A 25,327-nucleotide genomic window follows, 5' to 3' on the forward strand; every position below is an offset into this window, starting at 1 on the left:
TAGGGTGTACAGACCATGAAATACTGTTCACCAGCATCCTGGGGAGCAGTGCCCGAAATGTGACTGAGTGTGTGTTAGGAGCGTCCTTACTGATTCCTGAACCACTCCAAGCATTTACACTGCCAGTGCCAGGCCAAGTTTGTCATTTCCTCGATCAAAGACCGAGAAATACACCCTCAGGCAGACATCACCCAAGAACCAGATCTCTGTAGATGAACTCGATTGGTGCCCTCTAAAGGTGGTATAGCAGCGGCCTCTAGAATCCTGGGGGTGTCAGAGACACACACCAGTCAGCATGAGCCCTTACCAGTGACTTCCCCCAATATCCAGACCCAGCACTATTCTTTGCTTTATTTCCCTCTTTTGTTAAGTATCAAGGGGTTTTCTCAGTAGCAGGGAATGCAGAGTTCATCCAAAATCAAAGAGGGCCAAGACACGAGGTTGTCGTGAGGAAGGGTGTGGTGAGAGGAGGAGTGGGAGTTGGGGAAACAGAGGAATGAAAAACAGCAAAGTCTTACTGTAGAGCATAAGGAACTATATTCAATATTCAGCCATAAATTACATGAAAAATAACAAGAAAAAATGTTTTATCTGTATAACTGAGTCACATTGTTGTGCGGCAGAACTTAATGAAACACTGAAGATTAGCTGCCGGGGTCCAGCCCTGGTGGATCCAGGGAAATTCGAAGCGTGGATGGTGTAGGCAAGGAGAAACTTATTTTATTTATTTAATTAGAAATATAGGATTAGATTAGGAAGAAATAGTGTAGTAGGAAAATTAAGTGAAGAAAGAAAGCTGAATAACTTGGTTTATGTAGGAAGCCAATAAAGTTCCAGACAAGGAGCTTGCACGATCTACATTAGGCCACCGGCGTCCTCTTGAATATCGGGGGTGCCCCGCCTTGGGCTCCCCTTCATGTGAATCTTAAAAGCTGTGACAAGTAAGTATACATGGTGAGCCTCCACACCCCAGATGGGAATTCAGCCAGAAATTAGAGAGGAGACATGGGGGAAACCAGTCCAGCGACTGGCCCATCCTCTATTGTTCAGAGGGCCTTTTATACTTTTTGGTTATACATAGAGATCAATGGGTAACACAAAGTTATGCAGTGTTAGCAGCCCAGACTCATCAAAACCAGGCTTTTCACTCTGCATACCTAGTTGTATACACAAGTCTTAGGTAATTTACATCATCTTCTGGCCAAAAGGGCCAATTAACATTTTACAGCCTTTTTTCTGATAAGGGTTTGTCAACCAGAAGACTTATTTGTGTTGATCTTCCCAAAGTCTGGTGCCACTCTCAGAAAGCACTAAATAAAGTTACATTCTTACATAGCAAGGACACAAGAGGAGTGCAGTGATATATAACAAAGAGAAAAGTAATTAACTCACAAGTCTAGTTTTGCTAACATCAAAACTATTATATATCTTTTTCCATATCCCATTTACATTGATTAACATCCTCCCAGGTGCCTAAGGGATAAAGAATATGGAGGCCTGGTGGCAATCATTGAGTCAACAGTGAAAACCCGTCACCAATATGATTTTTAGCTCTTTAGAAAAGCCTCTGTATCTTTAAGATGCTTTAATCTTTGTGCCTCTCGTGGTTGGAGGGCTGTAAGCAATTCACAAGCTGTAAGAGGTCCGGGGGACCTGTCAGGCAAACTAGAGAGCTATCAGAGGCGGGTTAACTGAAACATCCCTTTCAAATGCAGAAGACTAAAGCCCTGATTTGACTTTTTCCAGAGAATATCAGAAGAGCAGAGTGCAAAAGCTGGCAGATTTTTGGTTTTGGGGGTACGTGCTCAGGAAATTCCAGGGGGAACTCCTGAAGCCTAATCACGTCTTTGCGTTTTGTCAGGCTTCCTTCCTCATGACCTTGTCATGGGCAGGATTCCTCATGCTGGCTCCCAGCAATTAGCCACACTTCAATATAATTATTTAGAAAAGAACAAGAGAGTCCATAGTTCCCATCACTCCCTGTTTCTTTTCTTCTGACTCCTACTCCTTGTTTTCTCTGCAGAGAATGTTGATTCTCCTCCTGTGCCCTCACAATCCATACTTTATTTAAAAACTTTATTTTGTATTGGAGTATAGCTGATTAACAATATTCTGAGTTTCAGGTGGACAGTAAAGGGACTCAACCATATTTATCAAGGTATCCTGGTCCCAAGGACACCCCTTCAATCCAGGCTGTCATATAACTGAGCGGAGTTCCCTGTGCTACAAAGTACGTCGTTGTTGGTTATCCATCTTAAATAGAGCAATGCCCACAACACGACTTAACTCAGGAACTCTGGGAAGCCTCCTTTGGCCCACACTCACCCTCTTTGGCCATTCCAGGCTTGGGTGGGTAACGTACTCTGGTTCCTCATCCCCACTGGTCAGTCTGTATCCCTCATCACCCCTAGGAAGTCCCCAGTGTCCCAGTGCAGAACACCTTGAGATGCTATTTGCATGGAATCCACTGCAGTTTTGCCTAGAACCAAGCAACCCTCCATATGGCTCAATGAGTTTGTGGTTTTAGAATTCCTGAAATTCCCTCTCTTCTTCACAGCCTTCTTTGAGCCCATCAGCCTGCTCTGAACTCTCGCAGGGAGCTGACATGAAGCCTCCACCCTATGTCGGGGCTCAGCAGTCTCTCTGCACCCTTTATTCACCTTAGTATCCAACCTCCTCACAGAGGGGTCTGGTACCTCAGCTCACAATGGAGGCGCCTTGCTGGAACAGTGGGAAGATGCAGCCGAGAACTAGGCTGACCATGTAATTTATCATCCAAACCAGGAAAACTTTGAGAAGGGAACAGAGACTGTTAACTTATGCTGGGTCATCATACTGGGACTGTTCCCAGCCACTTTCCTTGTAACGTGGCCTGTTTCAGGGACTGCTAGAACTGAATTTCATGTTCATGCACCTATGGGTTCAGATTGAATTGAAGCTCTTTGAAGACTGAAGACCTTAGTGTTCCTCTCTCCTTGTTACTCCCACCATGCCATAAAGTTGTGCATATCCACATTTATTTCAGGAAGATCAGTGTCCCACAGAGCCCTTACTTCTCAAGTGATTGGTTTTGTGGGAGCCCAAGCACAGGCCTCAGCAGCATCTATAATGGTGTTGCATGGCCTCCAAAGGGTGCCCTCCTCCCAGCAGCAACCCAAGGGTTCCTGCAAGCTCCAGTTTGAGAACCAACTCTCAGTATTGTCCCCTCACCTTGAGGATGTAGGCTCTACCTGGTACTGGGTAGTTGATGCTATTGATGGTGAAGATAATAGAGGGCAGGGTATTGACCACAGAACATGAAACATAGTGCTGTTAGACAGAGAGGGAGAGAGGTTGGCCCTGGAGATCCTTGTTTTGTGTGGAGACTGGGAGTAATCCTGGGGCATGACTCTTCACTTCAGAACCCTGTGGCCTGGCGCCGATGAGCTTCTGGATGTTATTGACCAGTTTTCTTGGACCCATTATATCTGATGTCCTGGTGTCCACAAAGGCCTAGCAGCCATCAGAACAAGCAATAACATTTCTGTTCATGAAGATGCTGAGAGACAGCGGAAGAAAGTGGGCATTTCCCCAGAGTTGCCCCTTTCCAGACTGTCTCTTGCCCTCCTTTCCTTTACTCTCGACACTGCACCTTTCTTGACAACCTTAAATGCAGTACTTGAATACACAAGGATCTTTTCTACCTTGACACAAGCTGGTCTTCCTTTCTAGAAGATTCTACTCCACTTTGACTAGCAAATTCCTTCTCATCTTCCAGATTCCACCTTAATTGTATTGTTTTTGGGAAGTCTTTCCCTCGGTGTTTATTAGTCTCCTATCTTGGTCACTCTTTGTAGACCCTTCCTCATGTCTGCTGCTGCTGCTGCTGCTGCTGCTGCTGCTGCTGCTGCTGCTGCTGCTGCTGCTGCTGCTGCTGCTGCTGCTAACTCACTTCAGTAGTGTCTGACTCTGTGTGACCTAATAGAGTAGAGCCCACCAGGCTCTGCAGTTCCTGGGATTTTTCAGGCAAATTACTGGAGTGGGTTGTCATTGTCTTCTCCTCATGTCTAGCGTGTACCAAAGTCACAATTCACTATGTGGGCAAGTCACTTCATGTACATCTGCCTTCTTAGATGTGAGGGTGAGTTTTATTCTCCTTGGCTCCCTAAAGTGCCTAGAACACAGTGGACTCCCAATGCTTGTCTGTTCAACGAGTGAATGAAGACTGAAAAATAATAAGAAACATCCAGAGAGCTGCATCTGATGGGGAAGAGATAATAGGTCTCACACAGGGTGAAGATGGAGATTCGCAGGGGTAACAGATTCTCATAGTAGGGGGAGAGGTGGGCTCCTCTGGGAGAGGGTGTCTCCTAGCACTGCTCCTACAACCAGTTCAGGCCCTGAGACCCTGGCCAGGAAATACATGACTATCCCAAAGAAACTCCAAAGGATAGGTTAGCTTTTGTCTGAGGGCATCACACAGAATCCTATCAATTATGCCTCTTGTCCTCAGTTCACTCCTGGATCCCACCTTCCTGACTCTGTTTTATAGCCCCTGTCCCACTGTGTGCCGAAGAACATGTGGTGACCTTTTTATTAGTTGCTTTCACATCTTAAGACTACAGCCAATCTCCACTGCTAGGTAGCTTCTCCCTAAGTAGATCAGTTTTTCCCATTTTCTCAGGATTGTCCCTGTTTTGAAAATGACTTTTATCTGTACTGAGAACCTCCAATGTCCTAGGTAGCCCTGGACAGTCAGTCATCTTACCATAACTCTGTTCAGGCTGGTGAAATTCTCCCTGATTCTCTATTCACTCCACTGTAGAGTTCTCTAAACATGCTCCCCACCTCAAAGGGCAGTGGATGCAGCTCTCTCCCAGCTGCACAGACTTCTCTGGACTCTTTTAGGACCCTGGTCAGAGCCTTGCTCAGAAGGCCTGGGGATTATGAATGCATGGGTTGTTTGTGCATCTATGTGCTTGTGTGTTTGTTTGTATGTGTATTTCTATGTGTCTCTTTGTGTGTTTGTGTGTCTCCGACTAACTATGCATGTTTATATGTGTCTCTGTGTAGGTTTATATGTGTCTGCTCATGTGTTTCCATGTGTCTGTGTGTCTGTCTGTGTCGTTGTGGGTTGTGTATATGTCTGTGTGACTATATGTCTGAGAATGCATTTGTGTGTGTCTGCCTGTGTCCATGTACAGTATTGGGAGCATTACTTGGGTTGTCCTTCAGAGAGAGAGGCTTGCCGGTCCATGTGTACACTCCAGTCACCTGCTTCGATCAATGGTATCCAGTTGAACTCTCCCTCATAGTAGTGGTGGTCCACCCCACCAAACATCACTACACTGCCCTCCCACTCATTTCTGTAGAGAGAAGAGGGTGGGGGGGGGATCCTTGGAGGACAGTAACAACAGGACTGTCTGAGAGCTGTGCTTGTCCACCCATCAAGGCCCTAATAAGACCCCCATGTACAGATGCAGAAATCGAGTCTAGGAGAGATTGAGTTCCAGACTGAGGTCTGTAACTGGCTATTGAGTGACACAGAAGAGGTTAGAAGCTGAATCACTTGGCTGGGCTCCACCCACTATGTCTTCTGAAGACACCCTGGACCTCCAGCAATCTGAGTGCTCAGACACCCTCAGAGGACATGGTACTGAAGTGTTTTGGTTTCTCCTTGTCCACCTTGTCATTTTTCAGAAAAATCAAGGCCTGGGTGTTCTAAGGGTGTGGGTTCAGTTCACACAGCATTGGCTCCACTGGCCTGTGAACTCTACTGTCCAAAGGGCCCCACACTCAGAAGGGGCCCCACACTCAGAAGGGACCCCACCTCTGCTCTCCCTGTCTTGAAATGCCTAATATTTCTTGAACAAGGTGTCCCACACTTTTGTGTCCCACACTTTCATTTCTCACTGGCTTCTACAAATTGGGTAGCTGGTCCTGGGCTCCTAGTACAATACTAACAAGGAAGGAAAAATATCCATCATCCTTCTTCTTCCTTCCTTATCAAATTCATAAGCAAATCCTAATGCCTTTTCCTTCAACTTCTTTTCTGTTGCCTTCCATTAAACTTCCTCCTCGCTCACCCCCTTAGATCATGTTACTGGTCTTGAGCCCAGGATTGTTCAGTGTTCTTAAAGTTGTTTCAAATCTTTGTGATGCACAATTATTTTTTCCCACAGTGTTTTCATTCCTATTTTCCATGTCTGTATTTAACATACTCAATATTCTTCAGCCTTATGACTATAAAGATTATTATTCTAGGAAGCATTTTAATGTCCTTCCCTTCTAATTATGTAATGTATACTTTAACTGTGTCTTTACTAATTGATGTTTCCCTCATTATGGATATTTTATTGCTTCTTTACACATTGTATTTTTTTTCTTTTTAAATTTATATATTTATCTTATTTAGAGGATAATTACTTTACAATATTTTATATTAGGTTTTTTTTTTTTTTTTTTTTTTTTTAGTTTAAATGCTAAGGAAATAAATAAGGAATGATAATGGATACACTCTATTGTTTTCCACATTCTGGTCAGGAAACTGAAGTTCAGAGAGGTTAAATAACCTATCCAAAGGCCCTCAGCTAGGGAGTGGCAAGCCTCAATATGTGCTAGGGCAGCACAACACCAGAGTTTATCCTTTTAACGTGTACAATACTGCCTTTAAGAAAAAAAAGAAAGAAAGAAATTTATTTATTTTAGTTGGAGGCTAATTACTTTACAATATTGTATTGGTTTAGCCATACCTCAACATGAATACACCACGATGTACATGTCTTCCCCATCCTGAACCCCCCTCACAACTCCCTCCCTGTATCATCCCTCTGGGTCATTCCAGTGCACCAGCCCCAAGCATCCTGTATCCTGCATCAAACCTGGACTGGTGATTCATTTCCTATATAATATTATACATTTTTCAATGCCATTCTCCCAAATCATCCCACCCTCTACCTCTCCCACAGAGTCCAAAAGACTGTTCTATATATCTGTGTCTCTTTTGCTGTCTCGCATACAGGATTATAGCTACCATCTTTCTAAATTCCATATATATGCCTTAGTATACTCTATTGGTGTTTTTTTCTTTGTTTGTTTTTCTTTTCAGATAATCTAAGGCTAATTTATTTATTATCTTTTAATATAAATTTATTTTAATTGGAGGTTAATGAGTTTACAATACTGTATTGGTTTTGCCATACATCAACATGAAGCTGCCACAGGTATAAGCAACTTAGATGTCCATCAGCAGATGAATGAATAAAGCAAGCTGTGGTATATATACACAATGGAGTTTTACTCAGCAATTAAGAAGAATTCATTTGAATCGGCTCTAATGAGGTGGATGAAATTGGAGCCTATTATACAGAGTGAAGTAAGCCAGAAAGAAAAAACACCAATACAGTATACTAACACATATATATGGAATTTAGAAAGATGGTAATGATAACCCTGTATGCGAGACAGCAAAAGAGACAGAGATATATAGAATAGGCTTTTGGACTCTGTGGGAGAGGGAAAGGGTGGGATGATTTGGGAGAATGACATTGAACATGTATAATATCATATATGAAAGGAATCACCAGTCCAAGTTCGATGCATGATACTGGATGTTTGGGGCTGGTGCACTGGAACACGTGTATTGGTGTTTTTCTTTCTGGCTTACTTCACTCTGTATAATAGGCTCCAGTTTCATCCACCTCATTAGAACTGATTCAAATGTATTCTTTTTAATGGCTGAGATGTCCATCAGCAGATGAATGGATAAGATAGCTGCATTACATATACACAATGGAGTATTACTTTACAATATTTTGATTGACCTAAGACAAATATTTTCACAATTCATATGGAAATTTTAAGTTGGATATTGGATATGGCAGTTTTTACCCTTTGGATGCTGGGTATTCTTAATTTTCATAAACTATTCCTGGCACTGTTTGCAAACACTGTTAATTTCTTGGAAACAATTGTATTTTTTGAAGGCTTGCTGTTCAGATTTTTTAGCTGATATAAGACCTGCCTTTAGACCAGGTTTACTATTCCCCACTAGTAAGGCAGTATTGTCTTCACGGCCATACTGATGTCATAGGAATTATGAGTAATTTCCATGCTGGTAGGTGGGGACACTATTAGAGTTGGCACAGTTTGAGACCCAAGGATTGTTCCCTATAATCCTGACCAGTACTATCAACTCTCTGCTCTAAACTGGAAGGGTATCACCTGTACACTCGCACAGTACTCTGTGGGTAGCTCTCTCCTGTGAACTCTAACTATCTAGAGTCTCAAATCTTTCTTCTTTGGAGACCGTTTGTCTCTGCCTAGATTGTCCTTCCATGTATGTGTTGGAAAGTATTTCTAGGGTTGGGGTAATTGTAGAACTCACCTTGCTTGCTCCCCGCCTCAGGAATCCATTCTCTGATATCTGACATTGGATGTAAAAAACTGCTCTTTCATTTATCTCTTCTATTTTCAAGTTGTTTGAGTTCAATTCAGTTCAGTTGCTCAGTCGTGTCCGACTCTTTGCGACCCCATGAATCTCACCACGCCAGGCCTCCCTGTCCATCATCATCTCCCAGAGTTCACTCAGACTCATGTCCATCGAGTCAGTGATGCCATCCAGCCATCTCATCCTCTGTCGCCCCTTCTCCTCCTGCCCGCAATCCCTCCCAGAATCAGAGTCTTTTCCAATGAGTCATTATTCTCCTGAGGCGGCAAAAGTACTGGAGCTTCAGCTTTAGTATCATTCCTTCCAAAGAAATCCCAGGGTTGATCTCCCTCAGAATGGACTGGCTCGATATCCTTGCAGTCCAAGGGAGCCTCAAGAGTCTTCTCCAACACCACAGTTCATAGGCATCAATTCTTCGGCGCTCAGCCTTCTTCACAGTCCAACTCTCACATCCATACATGACCACAGGAAAAACGGTAGCCTTGACCAGACGGACTTTAGTCTGCAAAGTTATGTCTTTGATTTAAATATACTATCTAGGTTGGTCATTACTTTTCTTCCAAGGAGTAAGCGTCTTTTAATTTCATGGCTGCAATCACCATCTGCAGTGATTTTGGAGAACAAAAAAATAAAGTCTGACATCGTTTCCACTGTTTCCCCATCTATTTACATGAAGTGATGGGACTGGATGCCATGATCTTCGTTTTCTGCATGTTGAGTTTTAAGCCAACTTTTTCACTCTCCTCTTTCACTTTCATTAAGAGGCTTTTTAGTTCCTCTTCAATTTCTGCCATAAGGGTAGTGTCATCTGCATATCTGAGGTTATTGATATTTCTCCCGGCAATTCTGATTCCAGCTTGTGTTTCTTCCAGTCCAGCGTTTCTCATGATGTACTCTGCATAGAAGTTAAATAAGCAGGGTGACAATATACAGCCTTGACACACTCCTTTTCCTATTTGGAACCAGTCTGTTGGTCCATGTCCAGTTCTAAGTGTTGCTTCCTGACCTGCATACAGATTTCTCAAGAGGCAGGTTAGGAGGTCTGGTATTCCCATCTCTTTCAGGATTTTCCACAGTTTATTGTGATCCACATAGTCAAAGGCTTTGGCATAATCAATAAAGCAGAAATAGATGTTTTTCTGGAACTCTCTTGTTTTTTCCATGATTCAGTGGATGTTAGCAATTTGATCTCTGATTCCTCTACCTTTTCTAAAACCTGCTTGAACATCAGGGAGTTCACGGTTCACGTATTGCTGAAGTCTGGCTTGGAGAATTTTGAGCATTAATTTACTAGCATGTGAGATGAATGCAACTGTGTGGTAGCTTGAGCATTCTTTTGCATTTCCTTTCTTTGACCTTTCCAAGTCCTGTGGCCGCTGCTGAGTTTTCCAAATATGCTGGCATATTGAGTGCACAACTTTCACAGCCTCATCTTTCAGGATTTGAAACAGCTCAACTGGAATTCCATCACCTCCACTAGCTTTGTTCATAGTGATGCTTTCTAAGGCCCACTTGACTTCACATTCCAAGATGCCTGGCTCTAGATTAGTGATCACATCATCATGATTATCTGGGTCGTGAAGATCTTTTTGGTACAGTTCTTCCATGTATTCTTGCCACCTCTTCTTAATATCTTCTGCTTCTGTTAGGTCCAGACCATTTCTGTCCTTTATCAAGCCCGTCTTTGCATGAAATGTTCCCTTGGTATCTCTAGTTTTCTTGAAGAGATCTCTAGTCTTTCCCATTCTGTTCTTTTCCTCTATTTCTTTGCACTGATCGCTGAAGAACGCTTTCTTATGTCTTCTTGGTATTCTTTGAAACTCTGCATTCAGATGCTTATAACTTTCCTTTTCTCCTTGACTTTTCACCTCTCTTCTTTTCACAGCTATTTGTAAGGCCTTCCCAGACAGCCATTTTGCTTTTTTGCATTTCTTTTCCATGGGGATGGTCTTGATCCCTGTCTCCAGTACAAGGTCATGAACCTCACTCCATAGTTCATCAAGCACTCAATCAGATCTAGGCCATTAAATCTATTTCTCACTTCCACTGTATAATCATAAGAGATTTGATTTAGGTCATACCTGAATGGTCTAGTGGTTTTCTCTACTTTATTCATTTTCTGTCTGAATTTGGCAATAAGGAGTTCATGATCTGAGCCACAGTCAGCTCCTGGTCTTGTTTTTGTTGACTGTATAGAACTTCTCCATCTTTGGCTGCATAGAATATAATCAATCTGATTTCGGTGTTGACCATCTGGTGATGTCCATGTGTAGAGTTTTCTCTTGTGTTGTTGGAAGAGGGTGTTTGCTATGGCCAGTGCATTTTCTTGGCAAAACTCTATTAGTCTTTGCCCTGCTTCATCCCGCATTCCAAGGCTAAATTTGCCTGTTACTCCAGGTGTTTCTTGACTTCCTACTTTTGCATTCCAGTCCCCTATAATGAAAAGAACAGATCAAAAAACGAAGATCACTGCATCCAGTTCCTTTATTTCATGGCAAATAGATGGAGAAACAATGTAAGCAGTGACAGAGTTTATTTCTGTGGGCTCCAAGATAACTGCAGATAGTGACTGAAGCTGTGAAAACAAACAAACGAACAAACAAAAACAAAGTAAAAACACTTGGTCCTCGGAAGAAAAGATATGGAAAACCTTGACAGAATACTAAAAAGCATAAACATTACTTTACCAGCAAAGATCTGTAGAGTCAAAGCTATGGTTTTTCCAAAAGTCATGAGTGGATGTGAGTTTGGACCATAAAGAAAACTGAGCACCAAATAATTGATGCTTTTTGAGCTGTGTACTGAACAAGACTTCTGAGAGTCCCATGGACTGTAAGGAGATCCAACCAATCCCTCTTAAAGGAAATCAGTCCTGAATATTCATTGGAAGGAGTGATGCTGAAGCTGAATCTCCATTACTTTGGCCAAATGATGAGTAGAAATGATTCATTATAAAAGAGTCTGATTCTAGGAAAGATTAAAGGCAGGAGGCAAAGGGGAAGATAGAAGACAAAATTGTTGGGTGGCATCATGAACTTGAAAAACATGAGTTTGAGCAAGTTCTGTGAATTGGTGATGGACAAGGAAGCCTGGCATGCTGCACCCTATGATATAGCAAAGAGTTGGACATGACTGAAAGATAGAACTGAACTGATGTACAGAGGACAATCAGGGAGCAGGCAGAAGTCTTTAAGGAAGGAGGAAGGAACAATTCCTGGATAGCTGACAATTTTGGGTCAGCAGGCCATTTCAAGCGGGAGAAGCTGTAGGGAAGTAATTCAATGCCAGGTGGAAAGAAAGGAAAGAGAAAGCCAGGGAGGCAGTGCTGAGATTTCCCAGAGGACTAGATCCCACTTCTATTAAACTTTATCAATGTTCAATATTGTTAGGTGATTGGAAACATGAGTTTTGTTTTGGAAGTGGTAGAGCAATATTCAACGGAAGGATTGATGATGAAGATGAAGCTCCAACACTTAGGACAATGATGTCAAGTCCCAGCTCTTTGGAAGAGACCCTGATGCTGGGAAAGATTGTGGGCAGAAGGAGAGGGAATAAAGGATGAGATTTTGAGATGGCATTACCTACTCAAAGGACATGAGCTTGGGAAACTCCACAAAATAGTGAAAGACAGGGAGGCCTGTTTTGTTGCCGAACATGTAATCAGAAAGGGTAAGACATGGCTTAGCATCTGAACAATACCAATGAGGACACAGGGTCCAGTGAAGGGTCTGGTCCTGGTTAGAGTGGAAAAATATTTCGTTGGAAGAGGAGGCTTCCCATTCTCTGGTGCAGATCCTTGAATCCAAGGCAAAGAGCACAAGATTTTGAATATGTTACCAAAAATTGTTTTCAAAAAAAAAGAAAAAAAAAACAAAAACATAAACAGAAATCTCTTTTATGCAGGAGAGAGAGCTTTGACTGAGTTTGTTCTCTAGATTTTACTGAGAGATGTTGAAGGGATCTGGAGTGGGCTGAATCTGCAAACACCAGGTGACCGGTTGCTGGAGGGTGAAGCTTGTGGTACACATCTGGCACTAGGTGGAAAATGGATCCAGAAAAAGTGTCCATTCTGGAGTGTACATGCCAATGTATCACATTGTTTCAGAAGATCACTTCAAAGTTGTTTGGGAGCAAGCAAGAAATGGATGGGTGGTTTGCTTTTGTCAATTCCTGTCGGTAATTAGATGACTAAATGTCTGGTTACTTCATTGCATGATTGGAATAAACTTTGGGAAAGAAAACTAGATCAAGTCCACAAATATTTGGTCGTTAAACAGCAAGCATAGGAAGGTTTCTAAGGCAACTGTAGGGAATTTAAACATGAGGGGCCAAATGGGGACAGTTACATTTAAGAGGCTGAGATTGGACTGTACAGGTTGCCATAGCTGTTGCTATGACAAGCAGTCATAACAGCTAGTTCTTGCTATGCTGGAGAAGTGGGAAACTGAAAAGAGACCAAAAGGCTTACAGCTCTCCTTGCAGTGTGATTTCAGAATAGAAGTAGTTGACAAGAAAAGGCTGACTGGTAAGCCTGGGAAGGGAGCAATCTGAACCAGTAATGATTAGCTCTTTTGGGGGCCCAGAAAACAGAAGCATCGGCTCAGTCAGAGTTCTGGGTCAGGTTCAGAGTTAGATGTCATTTGGGTTCAATCAATATTTAGCCTTGGGGATGGCAGCCATACCCTCTAAACAGAAGATTTCCATCTCCCCAGGTAGCAGGATAATTCATACTTTTTCCAGACTCAGGAACCAAGTAAGCCCTCTCAGGGCCACCTCTTCTTAGCAGGCACACATGCATTTAGAGATGGAATTATCATCATCATGCCCATTGACCAGATGAGAAAACTTTGGTTAAGGGACTTGATCAAAGTCACATAGCTAAGCACGTGAAAAGCCAAGCACAAACCCAGGGTACCAGTCCTCAAATTATGTGTTTTTGCTCCACACCCACTGGAAGTAGTGGGTGGTGATACGGCAACAATGCTTAGGCAGAAGCAAGCAGTATACAGGCTTTAATTGAAGAAAGTAAGGAAAACCATTAGAACATTCAGCTATGACCTAAATCAAATCCTGTATGATTTTAGTGGAGATGAAAAATAGATTCAAGGGATTAGGTCTGGAGGCCTGAGTATCTATGGATGGAGGTCTGTAACATTGTACGGGAGGTGGTCACCAAAACCTTCCCCAAGAAAAACAAATAGGAGAAGGAAAAGGGGTTGCCTGAGGAGGCCTTAAAAACAGCTGAGAAAATAAGAGAAGTGAAAGGCAAAGGAGAAAGGCAAAGATGTCCTCATTGGAATGCAGACTTCCAGAGAGTAGCAAGGGGATATAAGAAAGTCTTCATAAGTGAACACTGCAAGAACTAGAGGAAAATAATAGAATTGTAAAGAGTATACATCACTTCAGGAAAATTGGAGCTACCAGAGGAACACTTCATGCAAGGATGGGCACAATAAAGGACATAAAAGTCAAAGACCTAACAGAAGCAGATGAAATTAAGAAGAGGTGGCAAGACTGCACAGAAGAACTGTACAAAAACGGTCATAAAGACCGGGATAGGGATGACGTCTGTGTCACTCATGTAAAGCTACATATACTGGAGTAAGAAGTCAAGTGGGCCTTAAGAAGCATCACTACAAACAATGATAGGTGAGGTGATGGAATTTCAGCTGAGCTATTTAAAAATCCTAAAGAATGAGGCTGTAAAAGTGCTGTATTCAATATGTCAGCAAATTTGGAAAACACAGCAGTAGCCACAGTGCTGGGAGAGGTCAATTTTCACTCCAATCCAAAAGGAAGGCAATTCCAAAGAATGTTCAACCTATCATGCAATTGTGCTCATCTCACTTGCTAGTGAGGTAATGCTCAATATCCTTCAAGCTAAGTTTCAACTCTACGTGAACTGAGAACTTACAGATGTACAAACTGGTTTGAGGAACCAGAGATTAAATTGGCAACATCCATTGGATCATAGAGAAAGCAAGGGAATCCCAGAAAACATTTTCATCTGCTTCACTGATTATGCTAAAGCCTTTCACATAAAGGACCACAACAAACTTTGGAAAATTCTTAAGGAAATGGGAGTACCAGATCACCTTACCTGTCTCCTGAAATGTCTGTATGTAGCTCAAAAAGCAGCAGTTAGAATCAGACACGGAACAACTAAAAGATTTAAAACTGGGAAAGCAGCCTGACAAGGTGTACATTCTCACTCTGGCTATTTAACTTCTATACAGGATACATCATGCAATATGCTGGACTGCATAAATCCCAAGCTAGAATAAAGATTGCTGGGAGAAATATCAACATCCACAGATATGAAGGTGACACTGCCTTAATGGCAGAAAGCAAAGAAGAACTAAAGAGCCTGTTGGTGAGGAGAGGAGATGCAAAAATTGGCTTAAAACTCAACATTCACAAAACTCTTCACAAACATATATTCAACATTCATAGCATCCTGTCCCATCACATCATGTCATATAGATGAGGGAAATGTGGAAACAGTGGCAGATTTCATTTTCTTGGGCTCCAAAACCATAATGGACCTTGACTGCAGCCAAAAAATTAAAAGATACTTGCTTTTTTGAAGGAAGAAATGCTGCGATAAACCTGCACAGTGTATTAAAAAGCAGAGACTCACTTTACTACAGAGGTCTTTAGTGTCAAAGCTATGATTTTTCCAGTAATCATGTACAGATGTGTGATATGGACCATAAGAAAGCGTGAATGCTGAAGAATTGAGCTTTAGAACTGTGGTGCTTGTGAAGATTCTTGAGTCCCTTATACAACAAGGAGATCAAACCAGTCAATCTGAAAGGAAACCAACATGTGATCCCTGCTGACTCAGCTGACTTCTACTGAGGGCCTCCGGGTGGAAAGAATGGATGCTTCCAGCGCAAAAGAGTCTAACCATGGCAGCTCCAAGCAAATAGTTTGTAGCTCCACCCCTGGAGGAAGCTCAGAAAGGCTGAAGGCTCTGTGTACCCTGGGTCCCCCGATACATGCGTTGCATTCTCCCCAGCAGCACTGGAGGCCAAGGAAGGGGAATTCTGGGTCCTGGAGTAGAGGGGTGGCTCAGGGATCCCCTGGGGCCACCACTTACCAAGTAGGACTGGAAAAGACAGAGCAGGCATATGTGGCAGAGACCTGGTGACTGGGGTGTGGGAAAAAGAGGGAACCAGCTCTGCATGAAGCACCTCACCCAAACTCCCCTGGAGGAGAAGCCCAGTGATAAGTTCATCTGAGATGGGACAAATAGTCTATTTCATTACCCCTTATAATTCCTCTGAATGAGGAGGTGGTGGGTCATCACAAACTCTTCCAGGGTGTAGACAATCTGCCAGCCAGCATCCTTGGTGCTGTCTCTCCCCAGCTTCAGTCATGTAGTTCTGGAGTAAATTGTCAATCATGTGTCCTGCTGGGTCAGGGACAAAGACCATGCAAAGCCAGTCATAAGACCCCATGTCCCTTCCAGGATGGCTGATCTAGTGCTGTACATGTGAACTGAGGTGGGTGATTCAGAGAACACCCTTGAACTCTGATGTCTGCAATCATTTTTCCTTACTAGGAGATGCCTTCAGGATTGAAATCCCTAGGGCAGGTAGCTTGAACTCCCTCACCAGGTGTAGAAGCCTTAAGGAAAATAGTTGCCTGCCTAAGACCATCAAAGCAGACCAAAGGGAAATAGCGAGGGTAAGAGAGAATTGATGACTTATGATTTTTTGGTTCCAGTCACTGAGATCTTCATATTTGTTCTGAATCTTGTATCCTGGATTCCCAGAATCATTTCAATGAGTCTCTCTGTTCCTTGAAGCCAGTTGTAGTAGGGATCGTCTCAATTTTGATTCAGACTTGGTTCTAGACACAAACTTCACTCCCTGACACAAACAGAGTCACCCATTTGTTTCAGCACCATTAAGAGTGAAACACTTTATTTTTTGCTGAGAATAGGGTGTACAGAACACCAAATACACTTCACCATCATCCTGGGCAGGAGTGCCCAAAGTGTGAGTGAGTGTATGTTAGGAGTGGCCTTACTGATTCCTGAAGCACTTCAAGCATTTACACTGACAGTGCCAGGCCAATCCTGTCATTTCTGTGATCAAAGACTGAGAAATACAGCCTCAGGAAGATGTCACCCAGGAACCAGGTCTCTATAGATCTCCTCACAATTTTCTCTTTAAAGATGGAATAGCAGCGGACTCTAGAATCATGGGGGAGTCAGAGACACACAGCAGTAAGCATTAGCCCTTACTGGTGACTCCCCCCAATATCCAACCGTGCCTAGCACAATTCTTTGTTTTATTTCCCTCTTTTGGTAAGTAACAAGGGGTTTTCTCAGCAGCACGGGATATGAGAGTTCATCCAAAACCAAAGAGGGCCAAGACATCAGGTTGTCATGAGGAAGGGTGTGGTGAGTGGAGGACTGGGAGGTGGGGAAACAGAGGAATGAAAAACAACACAGTCCTACTGTAGAGCATAAGGAAATATATTCAATGCTTAGTGTTAAACCACATGAAAAAAAATAAAAATATATATATTTTTACTTGTATAACTGAGTCACATTGTAGTGCAGGAGAACTTAATGCAACACTGAAGATTAGCCACACTTCAATATAATTATTTAGAAAAGAACAAGTGTGTCCGTAGTTCCCCTCACTCCCTGTTTCTTTCCTTCTGACTCCTGCTCCTTGTTTTCTCTGCAGAGAATGCTGGTTCTCCCCTGCATCCCCACAATCTGGGCTTTATTAAAACATTTTATTTTGTATTGGAGTATAGCTGATTAACAATATTCTGAGTTTCTGGTGGACAGTAAACGGACTCAACCATATATATCCAGGTATCCTGGTCCCAAAGACACTCCTCCCATCCTGGCTGTCATATAACTGAGTGGAGTTCCCTGTGATACACAGTAACTCATTGTTGGTTATCCATCTTAAATAGAGCAGTGACCACAACACTTTCTTGAAAACTTAACTCAGGAACTCTGAGAAGCCTCCTTCGGCCAACACTCCAGGCTTGGGTGGGTAACGTACTCTGGTTCCCCATCCCCACTGGTCAATCCGTAGCCCTCATCAGCCCTAGTAAGTCCTCAGTGCCTTAATGCAGACCACCTTGGATGCCATTTGCATAGAATCCAGTGCACTTTTGCCTAGAACAAAGCAACCCTCAAAATAGCTCAATGAGTTTGTCATTTTAGAATTTCTGAAACTCCTCCTCTTCCTCAAAGCCTCCTTTGAGTCCATCAGCCTGCTCTGAACCCTCGCAGGGAGCTGGCATGAAGCCTCTCCCCTGTGCTGGGGATGAGCAGTCACTGTGCACCCTTTATTCACCTTATTATCCAACCTCCCCACAGAGGGGGTGGGTACCCCCACTGACAAAGGAGGAACCTGTCCAGAGCAAGGGGAAGATGCAGGCGAGAACTAGGCTGACCACATAATCATTCAAAGCAGAAAAATCTACAGAAGGGAAGGCAGACTGTTAACTTGTCCTGGGACATCACACTGGGACTCTCCCCAGCCATTCTCCTTGTTACATGGCCTATTTCTGGGGCTGCTAGAGCTGAATTTCATGTTCATGAACCTAAGGGTTCAGATTGAATTGAAGCTCTTTGGGGACTGATGACCTTAGTGTTCCCCTCTCCTTGACTCCCAATATGCCATATGGTGTGGCCTCTCCACATATTTCAGGAAGATCAGTGTTCCACACGGCCTTTTACTCTCAAGTGTTTGGTTTAGTGAAGGCACTGGCCCAGCCACTGGGCTCAGCAGCATCTGCAATGGTGTGACATGGCCTCCAGAGGGTGCCCTCCTCCCAGCAGCAGCCCAAGGGTTCCTGCAAACTTCAGTTTGAGAACCAACTCTCAGTATTGTCCCCTAACCTTGAGTATCTAGGCTTGAGGTGGCAATGGGTAGTTGATGCTATTGATGGTGAAGATAATAGAGGGTAGAGTATTGACTGCAGTACATGAAACATAGTGCTGTTAGAGAGAGAGGGTGAGAGGTTGGCCCTGGAGATCTTTGTTGTTTGTGGAGACTGGGAGTGACCCTGGGGCGTGACCCTTCACCTTGGAACCCTGAGGTGTGGCACCAATGAGCTTCTGTATGTTATCGACCAGTCTTCCTGGGCCTTGGATATGTGATGCACCAGTGCCCACCATGGCCGTGCAGTCGTCAGAACAAGCAATAACCTCTCTTTTCATGGTGATGCTGAGAAACAATGGAAGAAAGTGGGTGTCAAGGTCACTCTGAGTCTCCTCAGAGTTGCCCCTTCCTGACTGTCTTCTAAAGAGCCCTTCATCTCTTTCCCTCTTTTCCTTTGCTCTCGACACAGCACCTTTCTTGACATCCTCAAATGCAGTACTTGAATACACCAGTATGTTTTTTACCTTGATACAAGCTGGTCTTCCTTCCTAGAAGACTCCACTCCACTTTGACTAGCAAATTTCTTCTCATCTTCCAGATTCCACCTTAATTGTATTGTTTTCGGGAAATCTTTCTCCCGGAGTTTATCACTCTCCTGTCTTGGTCACTGTCTGTAGATCCTACCCCATGACTGCTACTGATGCTGCTGCTAACTCACTTCAGTCATGTCCTACTCTGTGTGACCTCATAGAGGGCAGCCCACCAGGCTCCGCTGTCCCTGGTATTTCCCAGGCAAAGTACTGGAGTGGGTTGTCATTGCCTTCTCCTCCTCATGCCTAACATGTACCAAACTCACAGTTCACTATGTGGGCAAGTCACTTCATGTGCATCTACCTTCTTAGATGTGAGGGTGAGTTTTATTCTCCTTGCCTCCCTAAAGTGCCTGGCACACAGTGGATACCCAAGGCTTGTCTGTTCAATGAGTGAATGAAGACTGAGAAAACAATAAGAAACCTCCAGAGAGCTGTATCTTGTGGGGAACAAATAACGGGTCTCACACAGAGTGAAGATGGAGATTCGCAGGGGCAACAGATTCTCATAGTAGGGCAAGAGAGGGGCTCCCCTGGGAGAGGGTATCTCCCAGCACTGCTCCTACAACCAGATAAGACCCTGAGACCCTGGCCAGGAAATACATGACTAGCCCACACAAACTGCAAAGGAGAGGTCAGCTTTTGTCTGAGGGTATCACACGGAATCCTATCAGTTATGTCTCTTGCCCTCAGGTCACTTCTGGATCCCATCTTCCTGATTCTCTGTTATAGCCCCCGCCTCACTGTGTGCCCTTGAACACAGGGTGCCTTTTTTATTAGTTGCTTCCATATCTTAAGAATGCAGCCAACCTGTCTCCACTGCTGGGTAGCTGCACCCTAAGGAGACCAGTTTTTCCCATTTGCTCAGGACTTTCCCTGTTTTTACAGACATTTATCTGTACTGAGAACTTCCTATGTCCTAGGTAACCCTGGACTGCTGGTCATCTAATCATAACTCTGTCCAGGCTGGAGAAATTCTCCACGGTCCTCGGTTCACCACACAGTAGAGTCCTCTAACCATGCTCCCCACCTCAAAGTGCAGTGGGTGCAGCTCTCTCCCAGCTGCACAGACCTCTATGGACCCTTTTAGGACCCTGGTCAGAGTCTTGCTCAGAAGGCCTGGGGATTATGAACCCATGGGTTGTTTGTGTATCTATGTGCTTGTGTGTTTCTTTGTATGTGTGTTTGTATGTGTTTCTGTGAGTGCTTGTGTGTCTCTGACTAGCTATGCCTGTTTTTATGTGTCTCTGTGTAGGTTTATAAGTGTCTGCTTGTGTGTCTCCAAGTGTTTGTATGTCTTTCTGTGTCGTTGAAGGTGGTGTATATGTCTGTGTGACTGTGTGTCTGAGAATGTATTCTTGTGTGTCTGCCTGTGTCTGTGTACTATAGTGGGAGCATCACTGGGCTGACGCTCAGAGGGAGAGGCTTACCAGTCTACGTGTACAGTCCAGTCACCCACTTGGACCAATGGTACCCAGTTGAGCTCTCTCTTGTAGTAGCAGTGGTCCACCCCACCAAATATCACCACACTGCCCTCCCGCTCATCTCTGTAGAGAGAAGTGAGGGGGGGATCCTTAGAGGACAGTAAAAACAGCACTGAGAGCTGTGCTTGTCCATCCATCAAGGCCCTAATAAGGTCCCCATGAACAGATACAGAAACAGTGTCTAGGAGAGATTGAGATCCAGAATGAGGTCTGTTATTGTCTCATGAGTGGCACAGAGGAAGTTAGAAGCTGAATCACTTTTCTGAGCTCCAACCACTATGTCTTCTAAAGACGCCCTGGACCTCCAGCGACCTGAGTGCTCAGCACCCTCAGAGGACAGGGTGCTGAAATGTTTTCGCTTTCCCCTTGTCCACTTTGCCATTTTTTCAGGAAAATCAAGGCCTTGGAGTTTTAAGGGTGTGGGTACAGGTCACCCAGAGTTGGCTCCACTGGCCTGTGACCTCCATTGTCCAAAGGGCCCCAAATTCAAAATGGACCCCACCTCTGCTCTCCCTGTCTTGAAATGCCTAATATTTCTTGAACAAGGGGGTCCCACACTTTTGTGCCCCACACTTTCACTTCTCAGTCACTCCACAATTTGGTTAGCTGGTCCTGGGCTCCCAGTAGAATGCTAATGAGGAAGGAAAGATATCCACCATCCTTCTCCTTCCTTCCTTATCAAATTCATAAGCACATCGTATTTCTTTTTCCTCCAACTTGTTTCCTGTTGCCTTCCATTAACCTCCTTCATAACTCACCCCCCTAGACCAAGTTACTGGTCTTGAGCCCAGCAGTCGGATTGTGTTCCAATAAAATTTTATTTATAAAAGCCAGTGGTGAAGCCACGTAGGGCCGTGCGGTCAGATTATCCTTGGTTAGATTATCTCTCAGGATACTTGTTTATCAATTGTTCTATAATTTTTGTGCAACTGAAAGGGTATTACAGCTAAGTTGGAGAAAGGAATTGTCCATCTCGGACTTACTTGCTCAAGTAGAAGACAAAAACAGGCTCAGAAATGGCACCTAGATTCTTCAGCTTGTCAAAGATGGGGATGGCTCTAGAGAAGGATATGTTGGGGTAGTTAAGCCCACAATGCCATCAAAAGTTTTGTGCACAAACTCGTATTCTGCCACGCTTAGACCGAATGACTGGTCAATACTTACAAGGTCCCCAATCTGTGGGAGAGAAGAGTGTTCCCACTCACAGATACCTGAAGTGGGGCTAGGACTTGGCTGGGGTGCATTGCCATTAGATCCTCAGAGAAGAATTGAGGCTGGGCTCTGTCTTTGGTTTCCCACAGACGGTTAGAGCAAGGTGGAAGGGGAATTTGGGTTCCATTTGAGAGGGGCTGTGAATCTTAAAAAACATCTGTCCCTCTGAAAAACAACACCTGAGTGAGTCAAATTGGCCTCGTGGTTTCTGTACAGGTGGGGCAACCAAGAATCAGGCCAGGTCCCATTGGTACCACCTTATGGACAAAACAATCGAGAGCAAGATAGCCTTCTCTTTGGCATCACTGTGGCCTAATGACAGGAATGGACTGCATTTTCTGTAATGTACTGTGGATTCTGCATCTGTCCAGGAAGACAAAAGCTGAAAACACAATCTTACTTGCAGGATTCTATGAAATTACTGCTTGAGGAATTCACTTATGGGGATATGTGTATATTTCTGTGAGTGTGTATGAGAGAGAAAGATAGATAGGGGAACTACTTCAGTATTTGGGGGGAGGCAGGCCATAGGTTTATTAACTCTCAAGGGTCCTCTAGAGGAGGACTCATTTATCAGGCTCCTTGACTTCTCAGGCCTCCAGTTTCCTGCTCTTGAAGCCCTTGACTGGCCCCAGGGTCCCCAGATCAGTTTTATCCTGTCCCCAAACACCCCACAGCAACTTCAGTCCTGAAAAGCCAGCCTAACTTCACCTTTTACCACATGTGTGCCCTCAGCAAGGCCCTTGCTGTCTGCACCTCAGTTTCCTCATATGTCTCATGAACTAATCAGAATAACTGCTTTGTGGGGTTGTTGCAGATTTAAACCAGTTATCAGCTGAAAGTGGCTGGAACAGTCTGTGAATATAAAAGTGGGTGCTTTTATCCATTCTTCTCGCTCCCAGCTAAATGAAACTTGAACTGCTTGCTCATGGGTAGAGGAGCTGCAAGTCCACACCACAAGCCACTCTCTGGGTTAGCTAATTTGTTTGCTTGTGTGTCACCACAGGTACTGCCTCCCCGCAGACATGATCCTGTGGATAAGATGGCCAATATCTATGGAAGTTAGGCTAGGAAGGGTCCTGCCAGATGGTCCTGCATCTGTTTTGCAAGCAGTGATCACTAAATAGCCAGTCGTGACTCAGCATTTGTTACACTGTTACCCGAACTGTGTCATGAACAACTCCTTTCATTCTCCCAGATCCATAGGTGATGCTGAAGGTCTTATTGATAAGCTGGAAGGTGGAAGACTGATAATGTCTGAACCTAACTTGTGTAGCTGCAGACACAAGAAATGAGTGTCATCAGATGCAAGAGTGGAAAACAGGGTGGCAGGGCAAGTGAAGGATAGTTCGGGTAGGGGGTGTCTGTACTCTCAAGAGGATGTACAGTTGCAAAAGATGTAGAGCACCCACAAGCCAGATGAGCCTGTGTCAAAGACAACCTAGAATTCCTGAGGGGGTGTTCCAATGGTGATGTTACTCACGTAGACCAGCTAAAGGGAGAAGGAGGGAGTGGGTTAGCGCAGAACTGGCTACCCTCTGTTCCCACACTGATGTCTCCCTCTGGGTGTCACATATATCTTGAGATCACTTTCTAACCACCGTGCTGCTCACAGACTTTGGTCACAGACATATCTGCATTTGATATATTTTTCCTGTGCTTCATTGTATGCAGGATATTGACTCCATGACCAGGCGTTGAAGTGGTACCTCTTGCCTGGGAAACCCACAGGCATAATCACTGGGCCTCCAAGACCACTGGACACCCAGGGAAGTCTTTGTGCCTTCATTTGAGAAGCTATGTAGTCTCTTCAAACCAAGCCTTAGCACCCCTTTCTCCAGGAGGTCCTATTTGATCAAATCAGCCATTCCCTCTAAACTCAGACCACATCCAATCAACTCCACACAGGTGACCCTTTCATTTGACATGTATTTACTCTTTGCCTATCTCTCAGGCTGGCATGGGCATTCTTGAAGACAAAATAAGCCCTTTTCTAATCTAAAAACAATAAGCACTGTGTTAAATTCTTATGGCCATACACAGAATACAGGTTCAGTATCTTTTTTCTGCTGTCGTTGTTACATCTGTGAAAACTGAATTCCTCTACCTAGGGATTTACAATTGCTTTGCAGTTGGTTCTACCTTTTGATCAGTGATGGTTCACTCTTCATCTGTAACTGAGGTGCTCACTTAGTTCAGAAGGAACAATCACCCTTAAATTAATGACACATGTTTGACACAGAAATGGATATTTACCTGCCACCTGGTTATTGCCAGGCCCAGTCACAAAGACCAACAGTTGAGGAGGAGAGTGCCTTCTCCTCTGGTTAGGGTCCCTGTTTTCCAGTGTCTCTGCCTCCTGCAGGAACCCCAACCCCAACATCCCACCTGACACCTCCAGATGAGCCCCATGCTAGTCTAGAGCACGAGGGGGCGCTGTGGAGCACCATGCTCCCAAATACTCACATCTAGGCTGTTTCTCAGCGGGTGAATTGTTAAATTCGAGCCACGGAAAGAAATCTGGGACAGTCTGTTACCAAACTCCTTCAAGAAATTGCTCAGTATGTTTTTTTCCACTGAGGGTTTTTCTCACGGTCTTCACTCTCCTTAGAGGTATTCTTTCACCAAGTATTTGACAAAGAAAACAAAGAAGATGCCACAATTAGTTGTCAGTGTTAAGGTATAACTGTCATTGTAATGGCCCTGTGTGTTTTCTAATCATTTTTATGAGGCACATTATTATCAGAATTTTATGCATATACCATGGTAAAGGCATAGATTTAAATACAGGTTCTGTTCTGCAATTTGGGTAAGATATATGACCATGTAGTGTCTCAGTCTCCCCTTTGGCAAAATGGTGGGATGTAACAATATAAACCCTCCAAATAGAATATCTTGGGTATAAGTGAAGTGATGGATATAAGGTACCTGTTAAATAGAAAGTGTCAATAATGATGGCCATTAGCATTGCTGTTGCCATCCCGCTCATTCCTTCTCAGAGAACCTCAAGGAAGGAGGTAGAAGGGGGACTCTTATCCTCTTTTACAAGGGAAAAAATTGAAATGCAAGAGGTTTCTGAGTTGGCTGTGGTCACACTGCTTGTCAGATATAAAACAGTGTATATAAAACTGGGTATCTTCCTCCAAGTTAAAAGAGAAGAGAGAGTTGAAAGAAGAATCCTAGATATAGGGAATAAGTAAGGGAAATTCAGAGGCTTGAGTAGGAAGGCCACGTCAAATGAAAAATTAACAGCAAAAAACACAAAGAGAAATATACTCCCAGTCACTTCCAAAGAGATGGAGAGATAAATGACAGTGATATAGAGATGCAACATAGGCATATACACATTGAAGTAGACAGGGGGAAAAGAGGACATGTTGAATAAAATGTAGAAAAGTGCTATTCCTCAGGACCACATCAACATCTGCATAGACTGTGCACTGAACAGTTGCAAGGAGTTGCATTTTCAATAGGTCATGACATGACAGGACCCCAAGATTTGTGAAACCCAAATCTACACCAAAACCTTGGTATCCACAGTTCCTATAGCAAGTTACTTATCAATAAGGAAGAGTTGAACTTTAAGACTCTTAGGGAAATATCCCATTCCCTTCTAAACCTGATGGCTGGAAGAATAATCAGATGAAAAGAAAAATCTGAGAAATGAATATGATGTGACATATAGTCCCCTACTTACTTGACTATGCACTCTGAGAAGGCCACCAGTCCGAGGAGCACAAGCCACTTCAT

At 43.8% G+C, this 25,327-nt stretch overlaps 1 pseudogene; it reads right to left on the reverse strand.

The window, feature by feature from the left end:
- Positions 1-114: 114 nt before the first annotated feature.
- LOC138426624 (pregnancy-associated glycoprotein 1-like) lies at positions 115-25,327 on the reverse strand (annotated as a pseudogene).

This window comes from Ovis canadensis, chromosome 21 (genome assembly GCF_042477335.2).
Source record: "Ovis canadensis isolate MfBH-ARS-UI-01 breed Bighorn chromosome 21, ARS-UI_OviCan_v2, whole genome shotgun sequence".
NCBI lineage: Eukaryota > Metazoa > Chordata > Mammalia > Artiodactyla > Bovidae > Ovis > Ovis canadensis.